This window comes from Lactuca sativa, chromosome 6, assembly GCF_002870075.4.
Source record: "Lactuca sativa cultivar Salinas chromosome 6, Lsat_Salinas_v11, whole genome shotgun sequence".
Lineage (NCBI taxonomy): Eukaryota > Viridiplantae > Streptophyta > Magnoliopsida > Asterales > Asteraceae > Lactuca > Lactuca sativa.
This window is the reverse complement of record NC_056628.2, coordinates 8,841,560-8,859,943: the sequence shown is the minus strand read 5'-3', so window position 1 is coordinate 8,859,943 and position 18,384 is coordinate 8,841,560. Positions and strand designations below refer to the sequence as shown.

General features: G+C 38.6%; 1 non-coding gene across 1 annotated transcript; it reads left to right on the top strand.

Moving 5' to 3' along the window:
* The first annotated feature begins 16,343 nt into the window (after nt 1-16,343).
* Nucleotides 16,344-16,450, top strand: LOC111921877 (small nucleolar RNA R71). Its single transcript, XR_002860305.2, has one exon. It is a non-coding gene; the product is annotated as a small nucleolar RNA R71 (small nucleolar RNA).
* The last annotated feature ends 1,934 nt before the right edge of the window (nt 16,451-18,384 follow it).

Genomic DNA, 18,384 nt, shown 5'->3' with positions numbered 1-18,384 from the left:
TTTTTTTTTTTTCTCATTCGCGCTTGGCCTTTTAGATTTAGGTCAGATTTTCTCGTTCATATATTTATAAACGGCCGTATCTGTAACATTGTAGCAAAAAAAAAAAAAAAACGTGTACGAAATAAAATCTATCTCTAGTTCGAAAATATACGTAGTCTGTCGCAAGATAGTGTGAACCACTTAAATCCTTGTGTTCCGTGTGCTTTAATTTCGTTTCTGATTTGTCGTATTTCTCAGATTTGTTTTATTTATCGTTTTCTTCAAACCTAACAACTGGTGTTAGAGCTATGGCTGAAAACGTGAAAGTGAATATCAATAAATTTGAATGCCATGATTTTAGATTCTGGAAGATGCAGATTGGGGATTACTTATATCAGAAGAAATTACACTTATCGTTATCTGAACAGAAACCTGAGAAGATGGATCTGGCAGAATGGAACTTGCTGGACCGACAGACCCTTGGCGTTGTCAGATTATCACTGGCGAAGAATGTCGCGTACAACATCGTCAATGAGGAGACCACATTTAGATTGATAAAGGCGTTGTCCAAAACGTATGAAAAGGCATCTGTAGCAAACAAAGTTTTCTTAATCAGACAATTAGTAAACATGAATATGAATGAAGGAGCGTCTGTGACAGACAAAGTCAATGAGTTCAACTCGATAATATCAATGTTAGAATTTTTCGAAATTAAATTCGAAGATGAAGTCCAAGCTTTATTATTATTATTATTATCTTCGTTGGCTGAAAGCTGGAGTGGGATAATTACTACAGCCATTAGTTCTTCAAGAACTACAAAACTCACATTTGAAAGCATTAGAGATCTGATTTTTTGCAAAGATGTTCAGAGAAGGAATGCAGGAGAAGGTTCCACCAGTTTACTTAATACGGAAGAGAGGGGCAAAAAACAAAACATAGGTTGATACGGAAGAAAAGGTCAAAGTCAAGGAAGAGAGGACAATCAAAAAGCATAAAAGAAATCGTCTGCTGGAACTATCATGAAATAGGAAATTTCAGTAACAAATGTCCTAAACTTCCTATTGATAATGGCAAGAAGAAGGTGAATATGGCTGAAGACTATGATGATGCATTAATTTGTTGTGTAGAGAATCCAGTCGACTATTGGGTGATGGATTCAGGAGCATCATTTCATGCTTGCCACAACAAAGAAGTAATGAGAAATTTCATACTTTACAACGATACTATTCGTTTGGCAGATGAAAAAATTCTGAAGATCACTAGTATTAGATATGTAGCTTTAAAAACTTCAATGGGTGTTACCTGGATTTTAAAGGATGTGGTGAAATATATTCATGATCTGAAGTAAATGTTGATCTCACTGGGCTAGCTGGACGAAAAGGGACATGATGTAAAGTTTAGAAAAGGTAAATAGAAGGTTATTAAAGGGAACTTGGTCATTTCTCAAGGAAATGAGAAGGGAACTCTATATATGATGGAGTTGACCTCAGCAGAAGCAAATGCAACTTTTGGAGATGGGGAGTCCTCTACTTTATGGCACCAAAGACTTCGTCATATGAGTGAGAAGGGAATAAAGATGTTTGCTTTAAAGGACAGGATCCTGCAGCTAAAGAATGTGACAGTTGACTTCTGTTAACCATGTGTATTTGGTAAATAGAAAAGAGTTACTTTAATGAAGACGTGTCTGCCACCAAAACCAGAGAAGCTTGATCTGATACATTCTGATATCTTTAGTCCCACATTAGTTTCATTAATAGGAGGTTCCCAGTATTACGTTACCTTTATGGATGATGCTATAAGAAAGGTATGGTTTTACTTTCTAAAAAATAAATCTGATGTTTTTTTGTACTTTTAAAAGGTTCAAAACTATTGTGGAGAATGAGACGAATCTAAAGATAAAATGTCAGAAGTCAGATAACAGGGGTGAATAAAGCAACAAGGAGTTTACTGATTACTGTGCAGAACATAGAATCAAAATGTTGAAGACTGTGCCGGAAACACCTCAGGAAAATGGTGCTACGAAGAGGATGAACATAACATTAAACGAGAGAGCTAAAAGCATGAGGTTACATGCAGGGATGCCAAAAATGTTCTGGGCAGACGCAATGAGCACATCTGCTTACCTTATAAATCGCAGACCCACAGTCCTTATTGGGTTTAACATTTCAGAAGAGGAATGAAAGAAAAGGGAAGTATCTCTCACCCACCGTATAGTGTTTGGTTGTAAAGCTTATGTCAAGGTTAAAGATGCAGAAAAAGACAAACTTCAAGCCAAAGCTAAGAAGTTTAACATTATCAGGTACAAATTGGATGATATGGCTATAGTTGTTGGGATAACCATACCATGAAAGTGATCAGGAGTAGAGATATCACTTTTAATGAAGATGCCCTATATAAATATGATCTAGCTAAAACTAAAAGCAAAAGAAAACAAAGTCCAAAGGCGGTGTTCGAAGAATTGAGAGACACTGATGTCTTACAACCTAAAATAGGTGAAGGCTTAGAGAATAGTGGGAGTGTTGAAGACAGTAAATACTGAAGTCAGTGGGAGTTTTGAAAAATATAAAGACTTAGAAATCAAAATCCCAGATAAGTCAAAAAATAATGCTCCAAATCATACTGATGTTGAAATTTCGAATCTCAAATGATAGACTAGAGATCGGGGACCCACTAGAAAATATTCTCCATCAGTCATTACCTATTACTGACAGAGAATGGAGAGCCGGATTCTTATCCAAAGGTGTTGAAGCTGAAAGACTATATAAAATGGAAGAAATCCATGAAGGAGGAGCTGGATTCACTTGACAAGAACCATACGTGGTCCTTGGTCAAATTACCAGCAGGAAAGAAAGCCTTGCAAAATAAATGGGTGTTCAAAATCAAGGAAGAAGATGATGGAAATAAGAGGTATAAAGTTAGACTAGTTGTAAAGGGTTTTGAGTAGAAGGATGGTGTTGATTATAATGCAATCTTCTCACTAGTTGTGAAGATGACTACTATTCAAATGGTCTTGAGTTTTGTGGCCGCTGAAAATTTACATATAAAAAGCTGGATGTTAAGAATGCATTCTCATATTTACATGTCCCAAACAGAAGGTTTCTTGGTAAATAAATTTGGTGTGTAAATTGAAGAAGAGTTGATATGGACTAAAACAAGCCCTAAGGCAGTGGTATTTAAAATTCGACAACTTCATGCCGAAAAATGGATACAAGAGATGTCAGATGGGGTACTGTTGTTATCTAAAGAAGTTCATGTTGTTACATTATTCTTTTATTATGTGTTGATCATATGTTGGTTGTGGGATCAGACATACAGGAAATCATCAGACTGAAGCAACAACTCTCTAGAGAGTTCGAGATGAAGGGATTGGGAGCTGCCAAACAAATTCTTGGGTTGCGCATACTTAGAGACAAAGTTATTAGAACTGTGAGGCTTTCACAACAGAAGTATATCAAAAAGATTCTAGAGAATTTTAACATGAATGATGTAAAAACAAGAAGTACACCTTTGGGAAATCAGATAAAACTTTCCAAGAAACAGTCCCCAAAGATGAAGATAGAGAGGAAATGGCCAAAATCCTGTATGTATCAATAGTTGGCAGCTAGATGTATGTTATGGTGTGCACCATACCGGACAATGCCTATGCAGTGGGAGTTGTGAGCAGATTTATGTCATATCCAAGTAAAGAGCATTGGGAAGGAGTCATGTGGTTGTTGCGTTACTTGAAAGGTACTTCTGAAGTCTCTTTATGTTTTAGCAGAAATAAAGTGATTTTGGAAGGATACACTGATGCTGATTTAGGGGGATGTGTGGATTCAGGATAAAAGCACTATTGGGTATATTTTCAGCATCGGAGGTACAACAGTGATTTGGATGTCTAGACTTCATGTAACTCCCTATACCAAATTGTTTCCTAATGCGGATTGGTGACCCAAAGATCAAGTATAATAAGGATTAGGGCCTTTAGACAAGAGAGATTTAGAATGATTTGGGTGCGGGTAATGTAATTTAGGCGGTTCAAGAGTTCGGTTTGTGTTTTGGAGCCAAGGGGTATATCGGTAAAGTGCCAGCTCAAGGTTTTATAAATATTGGAGTTTTGTTTAGGACGTTTTAAAGCAAGGATGAGTTGATAGAAGCGTAGATCTTATCGCCACCTTTCGGTGGATATAAGGATCGTCGGGAACAGACTTAAAACGAAGAAGTTATGGCCTTCAGAAGTTTAGAGGTTTAGGGTGAAACCGAGTACGTGGGGCGTACACAAGTGTATGCAGGGAATATTAGAGCTAAGTCCAATACACGGGGCGTACTTTGGTGTATGATGAGCATACTAAGCAGATGGATCTCAGAACCTTAAGGGAGTATGATTGGCGTACCAGAAGTACGTAGGGCGTACTCCAGTCAGACCCAAACCCTAATTTAGGGTCTTATACCCTATTTAAACTCATTAACTCACCACTAAACCTTATTATCTTCAGCTTCCATCCCTCTAAACCCTATATACGAAACCCTAGCCCCTATTTGAGTGGTTTTTGAGATTTTGGTGGTATTTCATGCTTTTTGGTGTTCATAGAAGAAGAAGTAACTTCTTAGAGAAGTGTAGGATTGCTTGGAGCTTTTGGATCCAGGCTTGTTGTATCTTGATCTACTTTTTGGAGGTATAAAGTTTCTGTCTTGATGACTCTAGGTGATAGATTTGGTTTAAGGACTATTTTGGGTTCATTTTAGTCCTTAGAGTCATCCTTGTGAGTATGAGCTACTACAAGAGCTTATAATGTTGGATCTTGGCCTTTGGGAGGTCCCTTGTGTCGCACCCTGACCGTCGGCGGAAACACCAGGTAGTGTAACGTCATTTTTCGTATCACAGTTATATAACATACATTGAACAATACTAAAGAAAATACATACCTTTATTGATGATTGAAAGTTACATTATTGTTTTCCTAGTATTTATTACATAATATCCGACTATGGCATACTTCTTAATAAACAGAAAGATAATAGTAAAACTTCTCCTGTTCGAATACATACCAACTTTTCAAGTTCCTGAAAACACATGCATTTTAAAAATACGTCAACATAAAGTTGGTGAGTCCACAGGTTTTGACTCCATAAAATAATACATTTTCACAAATTCAAAAGTATAGTTTTGAAAGTATCATTTTGACTCTCCAACATTTAGTATGTATATTAGGTATAATAGTATACTTATCAATTAAGTGTTATACCTAAACATGTCTTAATCCTAAAGTATAAGTAGGGGAAAACTTATACTTAACATTAATACTTGTATACGACAAGGTATAATGTTTCTAACAATTTGCTACCATGAGCCTGTAACCGCTGCTATGACATAATACCTCTGATAAAACAATACACTCATGATTTACCATGAGAAACAAACACACTCATGATTTACCATGAGAAACAACACCGTATGCTTCATCGACGCCGTAATAATAACAAATAAAAGGATAGTTCATCACTTGCTTTTGGTTGACTGTAGCTAACAGTCATAAGTGGGGTGGTCAACCTGTATACTAATTATACACGACTTCCTCGCTCACACGGGATTAATGGTTACAGTTCAGAGGATTTCCGCTAAGATCCCCAATCTTAGTTGATGAATACAATTACTCATGTAGACTTTGACGACTTCCTATAGATCTAACAACAAAAGCATCTTCATGTCTAAAACCCTAAGTTACTAGTCTATGCTTTTAAACATTACTCCTAACTTCATAATATTTAGGCAGTATAACAACTATATCTTGAAGTAAAACCAGGTTTTATCTTGACCTAAAACCAATAATAACAACATATAACGTTTCTAGTTTTATCTTGACATAAAACTATTAATAACAACACCAAGTTTTATCTTGACATAAAACTAACAATAACAACATATAACATATCCATATTTATCTTGACATAAAACTAATAATAACAACATATAACACATCCAGTTTTATCTTGACATAAAACTATTAATAGCAACATACTATATAACTTAACATTTAGAACTTTCGAATATAACTTCGGTATTATATCGCACATAACATATATATATATATATATATATATATATATATATATATATATATATATATATATATATATATATATATATATATATAGAATCCTAAGTATAACTCAAGATCTACATTAGTAAATTAACATACTGAAAAGTTAATAATAGTTGTATGTTTTCAAAATGTTATATTTAGAACAAGCATATCCCAGTTATCATAACTATATACTATCATATAGACATGATAATAACAAATATATAATAACTAGCATGCGTTTTCCCCTGAAATATTAGATAGTGGGGTCGTGAAACTCATCCTAGTAGTGTGATTTTATGTTATCTAAGCAAAACGGTCAGCGTGCGAGATCGTCGGGGCTCGAGATGCAAAATGGCCTCAGGAAAGGAGAGAAAGGGAAGAAGTTTTGGTGTAAGAATGGTTGAACTTGGACCTGATAATTATAGTAAGGTTTTTAGAAACTCACGTCGTGAGTGTCATAAGGCTCACGTCGTGAGTCTTGCATGATCACCCCGTAGACTTGCCATTTGCGTCCCTAGCTTCGGAAGGTGGCCATGTGACTCCTCACGTCGTGAAACCTTGTTCATAAAAATGTCATATTGATGAATTATTTTGGACCATACATGAGTTTGGATGTTTATTATGGATTTTGTCCCATTAAGCTTTGCAAAGGAGCAAAGTTGCCAACTTTACATGTTAAGATATCTCCTTAGGGTCATATTTGAGTTTGGAAGTCATTGTCTTAACCATTAAGATCGTAATATGGATTTTGGCTCTCTGCTAAGTGCACTAGGCGAACGTAGGAGTACGCTTAGTGAGATTGATAGTTTGTGCATCTGCAGCTTGTACTCTGTGCTTCGTGGGTGAGTAAGTGGGGTGTACCATTCTGGTATGAGAGACGTACTCCCCGACATGTCTTTTTGGGATTTTTGAGGTTTGGGCCTTGTTGGTCCATGGACTTCTAAATTTGGGCCATGGATAGTGATGTGTGTAAAATGCACTTGTTGTATTCCCTACTTTTATTAATATATTTAGCACACAATGGCAGTGAACCTGTCTTTTAGTGGTATAGTTTAGTAAGTAAGGTGTCGAACTCAGGGAACGGAAAATTAAACTAACAACTAATTTTAACTAAAACAATTAATGAAAGTAAAATGTTTTTCTTCTAGTTTTACAAGACTAGAAATTTAACCAACACTTAATTAACTAAATGACTAAAACAAACAACTAATTCACCAAATTTGATAAAGATGTTTCTATTTAGGTTCAACTAATTCACTCCTATGGTTATTTGTATTTATGATAGATTAATTGTTATTGGCTACAAGTGTAGTCCCATCGGATAAAGGTTCGATTTTTATAGATATCTCAAAACAGGGGGTACTCGGCGAGTAGCAGACCCAACTCGCCGAGTAGACTCGTTGTTATCCGTCTTAGATCAGGAGTCGTGGCTATCTTCTGGAATATTCAGTTGGACTCGCCGAGTTGACTCGTGTACTCGCCGAGTAGATGGACTTTTGTTCCTCAATCTTCATTTTTTGGTCTTTAATTGCTTTCCCTTGCTCCCTTTCACTCCCAAGCATGTCTTTTGGACTGAAAACAAAATTTAAACAATATTAAGTACCTTTTGTCCATATTATTCACATAATTAGTTAAAAATGAATAAAAATGTATACTAAATAATTAACTAATTATGCACATATCAAAATACCCCACACTTGACTTTTGCTTGCCCCCAAGCAAAACTAAATTTTAAACATATTAGAATCACATATGACAACTCCAATCTAACCCAGCCATTATGCCGAGACTGCAACGCATGCATTTGTGTCTAAAACTTTTCCTAAGGACCTCCCATACTCCAAATACTCACAATCCTCATAAACACTTGCCCACTCATCCCGAACTATGCTTATTTTATGCAACCCTCCGAATCCATCCTCAGAAAACCTCTTACCCTCAAGGTATTTTTAATTGAGCAACCCAAGCATATATAATCTAGAATTACAACTTTTCGATACCACTATGGAGCTCTTTTGGAATTCTTCACTTCCTTTGGTAATTTGATCTTTGATCTCTTTGAATTCACCACCTTTATTGTTTGATTTTTGGTATCTTCAACTTTTTGAATTTCTTGGAATTTTTGATCTTCTAATTTCATATTTGACTTTGATGCTCCAAAAATTCTTCAAACTTTTCTTGTAATTCTCTCTTTTTTTTACATGTACCTCACTTTTTTCACTCAAATCCCTACATGCTTAAGCAGGGGCGCTCAATCTCAACCTTTATTGGCTAACGATAACAATTTTCCTGGATACATTTCAGGTTTAGGCTGCTAAACATATTGCATCCCTCGGGCCGAGCGGGGTCGTGTTTTTGTCCCATGATTTCACTGGAATAAGGAAGCCACAAATGCACTAGAACGTATATAGGCTCAACTAAACATTTGGGTTATCATGCAATTATCAACACAATTCTAACATGGGATCCTAATTTTACTTTTACCAAAATTTTCTAAATTAAGTTCTAAGTAATATTTTTGGTATGCAACAAAATTTTAAAATTAGCCTAAATTAAGATTCTAAGTTTTCTATTTATGTGACCAACCCCCTACCCCACACTTATTTTATGCAATGCCCTCATTGCATATTATGCAAAAGTAAAAATGCAAATATAGAGAGAATTGGAACAAACTCCCATGGAGTAGCAGTCGATAGGTTGATACTCTTTTCTTCAGCTCCTTCTTCTCTTGATTTTCACCATGGAAACGGCTCATCCATGGCTCGGGTGTCATGCATCTCGTGTGGTTGACAGCTCGAAAATTTTAAGGAACAAGCTTCTTTAGAATATCTCCAGAGATAATTCCTCCCAAAAAGTGGGTAAATGTTGCAGTGAAAGTGCCCAAAGCAGTTCTGGAATTCAAAAATTGGCAGCCTACTCGGCGAGTAGTATCGTGAACTCGGCAAGTAGATATCGTCTCAGAACGATGTCGTGCAATAACTCAGGTACTCACTGAGTAGAATTTGTGCACTCGGCGAGTAGAACTGTCAGTTCCAAAATTAATAACTGATGCTCCATTCGACTCTAGTTTGGAAATGCAAACTGACCCTCTCTTCTAATTCATTCAGTAATAGCACACTCCATCACTCTCAACTTGCACGGACTCAATCCTAAGAACAACACTCCATTTTTCTTGAAAATCTCCTAATCCCCTTTTTGATCCTCAACTTAACATGCCTCCTAATCTTCTATCCTGAAAAAATTGAACAACTAAAAGTGACACTAATAATCAAACCACCAAAACAAACATCATCCAAGTGTTTTAACATTTGTCCATAACATAATTAAAACATCATAAAAAAAACATAAAAGAAAACAATTCTTCATCATTCATCCTCCATATCGGCTCCTCCCATGCCACTTCCTCCTTCTCCGGCTCTCCTCCTCATTCGCTCATCCCAATTCATGATATATGGATATCCGGGACCGGGCCTTGGGGTGATATTCATTTGTTGAAAAAGATATTCAAAAGATTGGTTATTATAGTTCACCCCTTGCCCAATGTCATCTAGGTAGCAACGGTACTCTAATTGATTCCATCCATCATTATCCTCCTCCACCGGAATAACCGGTGGGTCTTCTCGTACCCGCTCGCTACGCTGTCTGACCCGCCTTCCCGGCTCCTCCGGAATCACTGGCTCATCTTCATGTGGGATGGTGAATGAGTCACCAAACTTCTCGACTATCCTCGCCCTCCGATATAATGCCGTGTTGAATGGTGGAAGGTGGATAACCGTGAGCGCCCTAGCTTGCGGTAGATCAAGTATCCCAAATGACTTGGCCAGTTGAGTGATAAACATTCCTCCATTAATTTTTGAATTGATTTTCTTCTTGACCGCCCCTTCGGCAAGGAATTTGGCAATGCAATACGGGAGGTTGCAAAAGGCTTCGGGAGTAATGATACTCCATAAATAGAAGATGTCAAGGGTTGGGACCTTGTCCCAATCCTTCCTTTGGTTGATGGTGCTGGCAACAAATCAGTGAATAAGGCGGTGGATTGGTGAGCGGATGTGGCCTTCTTGAGCGGTGGATGGGATATAAAATCGGTTGGCGATTGTGTTCCACCATGTCGAGGCCACCACTGCCTCGGGAAGTTCTTTGTGGCTATTTTCCAGGAATGCTTCAAAATCTTCTGTCAACATCATGCTTTGATCATAGATTCCCAACCTCCACGAGAACTCAGCAATGTTGCATTGTCGCAGCTCTCCACCCAAAGAAAAAGAGATTACGTTGGGCTTGTAGTAGTCACTACTACCTCGGAATGAGATGGTAGCGAAAAACTCCCAGCACAACTCAACATACACGGACTCCTGAATTTTGAACAATTGTAACCACCCATCACACGTAATGGTGGTGTACCCCAAACTACACTCTTTCACCAAATATGGTGTAAGTTCCTCCTCTAACCCGACATTGCCCAGCCAACCCTAGTCAACCGCATTTGGGAGATGAATTTCCTTTTGCTTGAGGGCTTCCAACCTGTTTCTAGCCTGGGTTTGGGATGACTTGGAAGTTATGTGTTGAAAGCCATGGAATATCACTTTGACTTCCCCTGCGCGAAGACTGCCCCCTTCTGAACATGGTTCCTGGATACAAACACCAACAAACACACCAGCAAACAATACCCAGTAATTAAAAACAAAGAAAGTGGGTCTGAATAGTCATCTACTCGCCGAGTACACGACCTACTCGGCGAGTAAGATGAACTGCAGGACTGTATTGTCTCGGACCTATGTATAGCGGTCAATAATCCAATTTTTCCACAGGGGTTTGTTGTAATAGCCTATCTAACCACAAATCATAAAGAAATTTGTCCTAATATCACGTAATTCATGGCTAATTCGGAACCCTAGAATTTGAGGAAACCCCCAAATCCGAAATCAAGTAAAATCGGGGCAAATCCATGATAAAGATCGAACCTTTAAGGAGTTTATAGTGTAAAGATGTTACCTTTTTGGTTGAATGATGCAAATCGAGTAGAAAATCGAAGAACTGGAATCGCGAAAATCGCCTACTGCTCAAGGATATGCTGTGCACGGCGAGTATGAGGTGTAATGGGTGAAAAACCCTCTTTTTTACAGACTTATATTTCACCCGTGTAAATCGGCTACTCGCCGAGTAAAAAGGACCTACTCGCCGAGTACATATGCAAGTACGCGTTTTTTCGGGGTACTCGGGTAGGTACTCGCCGAGTATACGTGCCTACTCGGCAAGTAAACTTTACAATTTGAAAATTTTGTGACAATTTTGAAAAATTTATGTATATTTTCCTTTTTTAAACCATCCACCCCACACTCTAAGCATTGCTTGTCCTCAAGCAGTTATGTTCCCAAAATAAATGAAGAAAAGAAAGAAAAAAAATAAAGTAAAAGAAAAGGAAAAAAAATGCGAACTTGAAACTCGGGTTGCCTCCCGAGAAGCGCTTCTTTTTAGGGAGTCATTAGCTAGACTCCTCCCCTTCTACGTTGCTGCAATCTTTTCCAGCAACAACAACTCTTCCATTCCTTCATTCCGGGGGACTCCTTCTTCATATTTTTTAACCCTATGACCATTGACCTTGAAAGGCGTGCCATATCTTGATAATAGCTCTATAGCACCATGTGGAAACACCGTCTTCACTATAAAAGGCCCATCCCACCTTGACTTGAGTTTTCCCGAGAAAAGCCTTAGTCTTGAGTTTAAGAGCAACACTTTTTGGCCTTCATGAATTTGTTTATCTTTGATCCTCTTATCATGCCACATCTTGGTCTTCTCTTTATATAGCCATGAGTTGGAGTATGCATCATTCCTTAGTTCTTCAAGAGCATTCATTTGCATTAACCGGTTGCTCTTTAATTCCTCCATGTTAAAATTACACCTCTTCAAAGCCCAAAACGCCTTGTGTTCTAGCTCCACCGGTAAATGACATTGCTTTCCATAAACTAACCTATATGGTGTGGTACCAATAGGTGTTTTGAAAGCTGTACGAAAGGCCCAAAGTGCATCATCTAGCTTTTCCGACCATTCCTTGCGATTGCTCCCCACCGATTTCTCCAAAATTCGCTTTAAGGCTCGATTTGTCACTTCTGTTTGTCCACTAGTTTGTGGATGGTATGATGTGGAAAACTTATGGGTGACCCCATATTTCTTTAACACCTTTTCCAATTGATCATTGGCAAAATGTGTGCCTTGGTCACTTATAAGGGCTTTTGGGACTCCAAATCGTGAGAATAGTTTCTTTAAAAACCGTACTACCACCCGTCCGTCATTTGTTGGTAATGCTTGTGCTTCCGCCCACTTAGATACGTAATCCACCGCCACTAGTATGTATTTGTTTCCTTTAGACATGGGAAATGGTCCCATGAAATCAATTCCCCACACATCGAACACCTCGCATACTTGGATACTATGTTGTGGCATTTCATTTCGAGATGAAATGTTTCCCACCCTTTGACAAGCATCACATTCTTTGACAAATTAGGTTGCATCTTTAAAAATTGTGGGCCAATAAAATCCAATGTCAAAGATCTTCTTCGCCGTGTAGTGTGCTCCATGATGTCTACCTGTGGGCCCGCTATGACAATGCTCTAGTATTTTCCGGCTTTCCTTCCCGAATACGCATCTTCTTATAATTCCATCTGCACAGCTTCGGAAGAGGTATGGCTCATCCCAAAAGTAATATTTTAATTCAGCAAAGAATTTCTTCTTTTGTTGACTGCTAAAGTCTTTCGGGATGTATTTTGTAGCTAAATAATTAGCTATGTCCGCGAACCATGGCTCTTCTCCCACTGTCACCATGATGTACTCGTCCGGGAAGTCGTCTCCAACTTTATCTTCTTGCAATTGTGGGTTCTCAAGCCTTGACAAGTGGTCAGTTGCCACATTCTCCATTCCCTTGTTGTCTCGTATCTCTATGTCAAATTCTTGAAGAAGTAGCACCCATCGTATCAGTCTTGGCTTGGCATCCTGTTTGGAAAACAAATACTTCATAGCCGAGTGGTCAGTAAAAACAGTGGTTTTAGATAAAACCAAATAAGGGCGGAATTTGTCAAAGGCATACACCATAGCTAGTAATTCTTTTTCAGTGGTGGTGTAATTTTCTTGGGCTGGGTTTAGAGTCTTGCTAGCATAATATATGGGTTGAAAGTGCTTATCAACCCTTTGACCAAGGACAGCTCCTAATGCATAGTCACTAGCATCACACATAATCTCAAAAGGTAAGTTCTAATTAGGTGCAATAATGATCGGGGCATTAGTTAGTTTTTCCTTTAAAAATTCAAATGCCTCTAAACACTCTTTAGTGAAATTAAATGGTGCATCTTTTAGTAGTAGTTGTGTTAGAGGTCTAGTTATTTTGGAAAAATCTTTTATGAAACGCCGGTAAAAACTCGCGTGTCCTAGAAAACTCCTAATGCCCTTCACATTGGTTGGTGGGGGTAATTTGGCAATAGTGTCTATCTTTGCCCTATCCACTTCAATTCCCATTTTGGAAATCTTGTGGCCCAACACTATACCCTCCTTGACCATAAAATGGCATTTCTCCCAATTGAGTACCAAGTCAGTTTTTTCACACCTAGCAAGCATTAAATCAAGATTAGTGAGACAATCATGGAAAGATGATCCAAAAACGGAAAAATCGTCCATAAAAACTTCCATGAATTTTCCACCATATCATGGAATATAGTTGTCATACACCTTTGAAAAGTCGCGGGTGCATTGCATAACCCAAAAGGCATGCGTCTATAAGCGAAAGTCCCACTTGGGCAAGTGAATGTGGTCTTTTCTTGGTCCATTGGGTCTATGGGTATTTGAAAATAACCCGAAAATCCATCTAGAAAGCAATAATAGATATGGCCCGATAATCTTTCTAGCATTTGATCAATAAAAGGTAAGGGAAAATGGTCTTTACGAGTGGCATCGTTTAGCTTTCGATAATCAATGCACACTCTCCAACCGGTTACCATTCGTGTCGGAATTAGCTCGTTCTTTTCATTGGTTATGACCGTCATCCCTCCTTTCTTGGGCACCACTTGGACCGGACTCACCCATGGACTGTCGGAAATGGAATATATAATTCCCGCATCTAAAAGCTTGACCACTTCCTTCTTGACTACTTCTTGCATATTCGGGTTCAGTCTTCTTTGGTTCTGTACAACCGGCTTTGCTCCTTCTTCCAGGTTGATCTTGTGGGAGCAATATGATGGACTTATTCCCTTAATGTCGGTGATGCTCCATGCTATGACCCTTTTCCGCTTCTTCAATACTTGCACGAGTTCTTCTTTTTCAGAATTGGTCAGGTCAGAGGCTATAATTAATGGCTTTTGGTTGCCTTCTTCGAGAAAAGCATACTCCAAATGATCTGGTAAAGTTTTAAGCTCCGATTTTTGGCTCTGACTGTTGGACTCGCCGAGTGCAGGTAGGGTACTCGGCGAGTTTGTGGCTGTATTCACGACTTCTGCATTTTCTTCAGAGATACTCGGCGAGTATATCGGTCCTACTCGGCGAGTAGAACTGTTTGTGTTCTTTACCAATTCTTCGTAGTCGGCTTCTTCTAGCAGTCTTTCAATTTCCATCAAGTCTTTTTCTGGATCAAATTCTTCATCCTCAGCTGTGAACTTGATGGAATCTTCAGCTATGCCTTCCTCCAATAATTCATCTAACATATCGATTGAGAATGCCGTGTCGTCACTGTTCCTTGAATACTTCATGGCTTGGTCCACTCTGAATGTGACTGAATCTTCTCCTACCCGCAAGGTGAGCTTTGAGTCCCTCATGTCTACTATGGCACTTGCCGTGTTGAGGAAGGGTCTTCCAAGGATGATTGGCACTTGTGGATCCGCCTCCATGTCTAGAATGATAAAATCAACGGGAAAGACGAATTTGTCCACCTTGACTAGTATGTCTTCGCATATGCCTCTTAGAAAGGTGACTGTTTTGTTTGCCAAGTGTATTGCCATGCGAATTGGCCTTGGTTCCGGGAGATCCAGCTTCTTAAAGAATGAATATGGCATTAGATTCACACTTGCTCCCGAATCGGCTAAGGCATGAATGATGGTCAAGTTGCCAAATTGGCAAGGTAAGGTCAAACTCCCCGGGTCACCTTTCTTCTTTGGTAGCTTATTTAGCATAGCAGCTGAGCAGTTTTCATTGAGTACTACCTTCTTCACTTCTTCCATATTCCTTCTATTGGTGAGAAGTTCCTTAAGGAACTTTGCATACTTGGGCATTTGCATGACGGCTTCAATGAAGGGTATGTTGATTTGAAGAGTCTTGATGTGATCTAGAAACTTTTGATACTCCTCTTCTTGCTTCTCTTTCTTAGCTCGGGCTGGGTATGGCATGGGAGGCTGGTAAAGTTTTTCAGGAATCTGTGCGGTGGGATTTTTTGATGTACTCGCCGAGTCCATACGTGGTACTCGGCGAGTAGGACTGTCAGAGTGCATTTCTTGGTTTTCTGCTTCCTCCTTCTGTGATTTCTTGGATGACTCAATCTGAATAGGTGCTAGGGGAGTGATTATCTTCCCACTTCTTGTTGTGACTATGTTTATGTGCACGCCTCGTGGGTTATTTTCAGTTTTGCTAGGAAGTTTGCCTGGTGACCTTTGGTTAATTTGTTGAGTAAGTTGCCCAAGCTGTGTCTCTATATTGTGGATAGATGCTTGCTGGTTCCTAAGCATGGTCCTTGTTTCTTGAATTGCAGCATCATGGTCACTATGTATTTTTTCTGAAGCAGCTACAAATTTGGTGAGCATTTCTTCCAAGCTTGGCTTCCTTTCTTGCACCGGTTCCTCCTTTTGGTAGAACCCTCTCCCTTTTTGCCTAAACCTTTCCTCCTTGGCTTTCTTTTACTCTTCATAAGGGAGCCAATCTTTCTTTTGTTTGCACCAGTCTTCATCATATCGGTCTCCACTTGAGTAACACACTTGCGCCTTCTTGTTGCCATTTTCATCTAAATCACAGTCTCTAGTGAGGTGAGGCCCATTGTAGTTTTCACAACCCACCCGAATAGCATGGATTGTTTGATCCATCTTATCCATCCTCCTATCCATGGTTTTTAGCATAGCCATGACCGCGGATAAGTCTTCAGTAGCTGCATAAGAAGCTCCCCTAGTGACATCATGCCTAGGGTTGTGGTATTCTCAAGTGTGTTTAGAGAATTCTTCAATCAATTCTTTGATCATCGGGGGTGGCTTCTTTGTGAGCGGGCCTTGCGAGTCTAGTAACTGCCTGGTTGTGACATTGAATCCATCATAGAAGATGGATACATCTTGCTGGCTGTTGAGGTCATGGTGTGGGCAGTTTCTTAGTAAGCTCTTGTACCTCTCCCATGCTTCATACAGCGACTCTCCAGCTTGTTGTTCAAAGTTAGCAATGGCCTTCTTCAACTTGGCTATCTTGGAAGGTGGGAAAAAGTGATCAATGAATTCTTCTTTCATCTTGGCCCAAGTGGTGACTGATCCGGGGGGAAGTGACTTGAGCCAGTCTTTTGCAGCACCTTTGAATGTCACCGGAAGCATATGAAGTAGCTGAGTCTCGCGGGGCACATTTGGAACATTGAAGTAATCAGCTACATTATTGACTTCATCCAAATGTTTGTAGGCATCTTCATGGTCTTTTCCATAAAAAGGTATTTCCTTAAGTAAAGCTAGGATATGAACCTTTAGCTCGAAGGTAGCAGTCGCGGGAATTGCGGGTTGCACAAGTCCCGGGCCAGTGTCGTCTCGCATCCTCTTCTTCCATTCTCCCATGGGGATTTCATCAATGTTAGCCATTGTGACAGCTAACTCTTCCTCGGACTTGGTTTCGTGCTCGTATGTCGGGTCCTCTTCTTCTTTGGTCTCGTACTCGATATCCTCCTTAGCCGGTTAATCGATTACTAAGGAAGCGCTGGATGCTCCTGATTTGTTGCTCTTCTTTTTCCCAAAAACAGTCTTCAAATTGGACAAGGGTGACTTCTTTGGTGTACCTGAACTCTCCACGTCCTTTCCCTTGTTTCTTTTCAATGCGGTTTCGTGATCTTCAAATGGGGGTACCAGCGGGGTGTTTGATCCTCTGGTCATGAACGTCCCGAAATAAACAGAATAAAAGCGTAAAAAGAACAAAAAAAAGTTGTACTAAAAATAATTGAAAATTAACTGCTGACTACGCTTGTACTCGCCGAGTAGGTGCGACTGCACTCGGCAAGTACCAGTGTGTTTTTGAAAAAAATTATAAACTTAATATTAAAACTAAAACATATACTAAAACCTAATTACTGACTACTAATCTGCAATAAAGTAACTTTATGCAAGTAAACTCACACAAAGGATCAAAAAAATTAGGAATTAGATTAATTATTTAGAACCGTTCCCCGACAACGGCGCCAAAAACTTGATGTGTGTAAAATGCACTTGTTGTATTCCCTACTTTTATTAATATATTTAGCACACAAAGGCAGTGAACCTGTCTTTTAGTCGTATAGTTTAGTAAGTAAGGTGTCGAACTCAGGGAACGAAAAATTAAACTAACAACTAATTTTAACTAAAACAATTAATGAAAGTAAAAGGTTTTTCTTCTAGTTTTACAAGACTATAAATTTAACCAACACTTAATTAACTAAATGACTAAAACAAACAACTAATTCACCAAATTTGATAAAGATGTTTCTATTTAGGTTCAACCAATTCATTCCTATGGTTATTTGTATTTATGATAGATTAATTGTTATTGGCTACCAATTTAAGTGGTTAGGTTCATGTTCATTACTCCTAGCCCTTAGACAATTAACTAATTTAAGCGGTGATCAAATGTTTAAACTAATTAATTCCCTAGATTAATGATTTGGATTAAATAAGATTTGTAGTGGTAAATCAATTTAGTAAATCAATTAACCTCTTGTTTGATGGTTTCTCAAACAAGCTCACACATTAATCTAATTATTGTCTTATTAATCTTAGTTTCACAATCATTATTCCTAAGCATATGAATTGGTGTTCACATAGACATATGAGGTTAACAACTAAGAGATGTTCATGCAGCTTAATTGTCTTCCAATTAACAGAAAATAATCGTGATTAATGCATAAGGGTCTTTAACAAACTTAATTTAATAGATCACCAATAAGCAATTAATCAAAACTAAGAATTAAACCATAGGAGTTCCTTGGTATTCCCCAAACAGAAACAAAAAACGAAATTAGTTCATAGTTGCAGTAAAATCACACACAAAAACAAGTTCAACTAGATTAGACATCATCAAATCCTAAAGCTAAGTGGAATGATTAACCTAGTTGCTTCAATTCTTCAAAAGGTTGGAGATTAGAATTCCTCAGCGTCTTCCAATG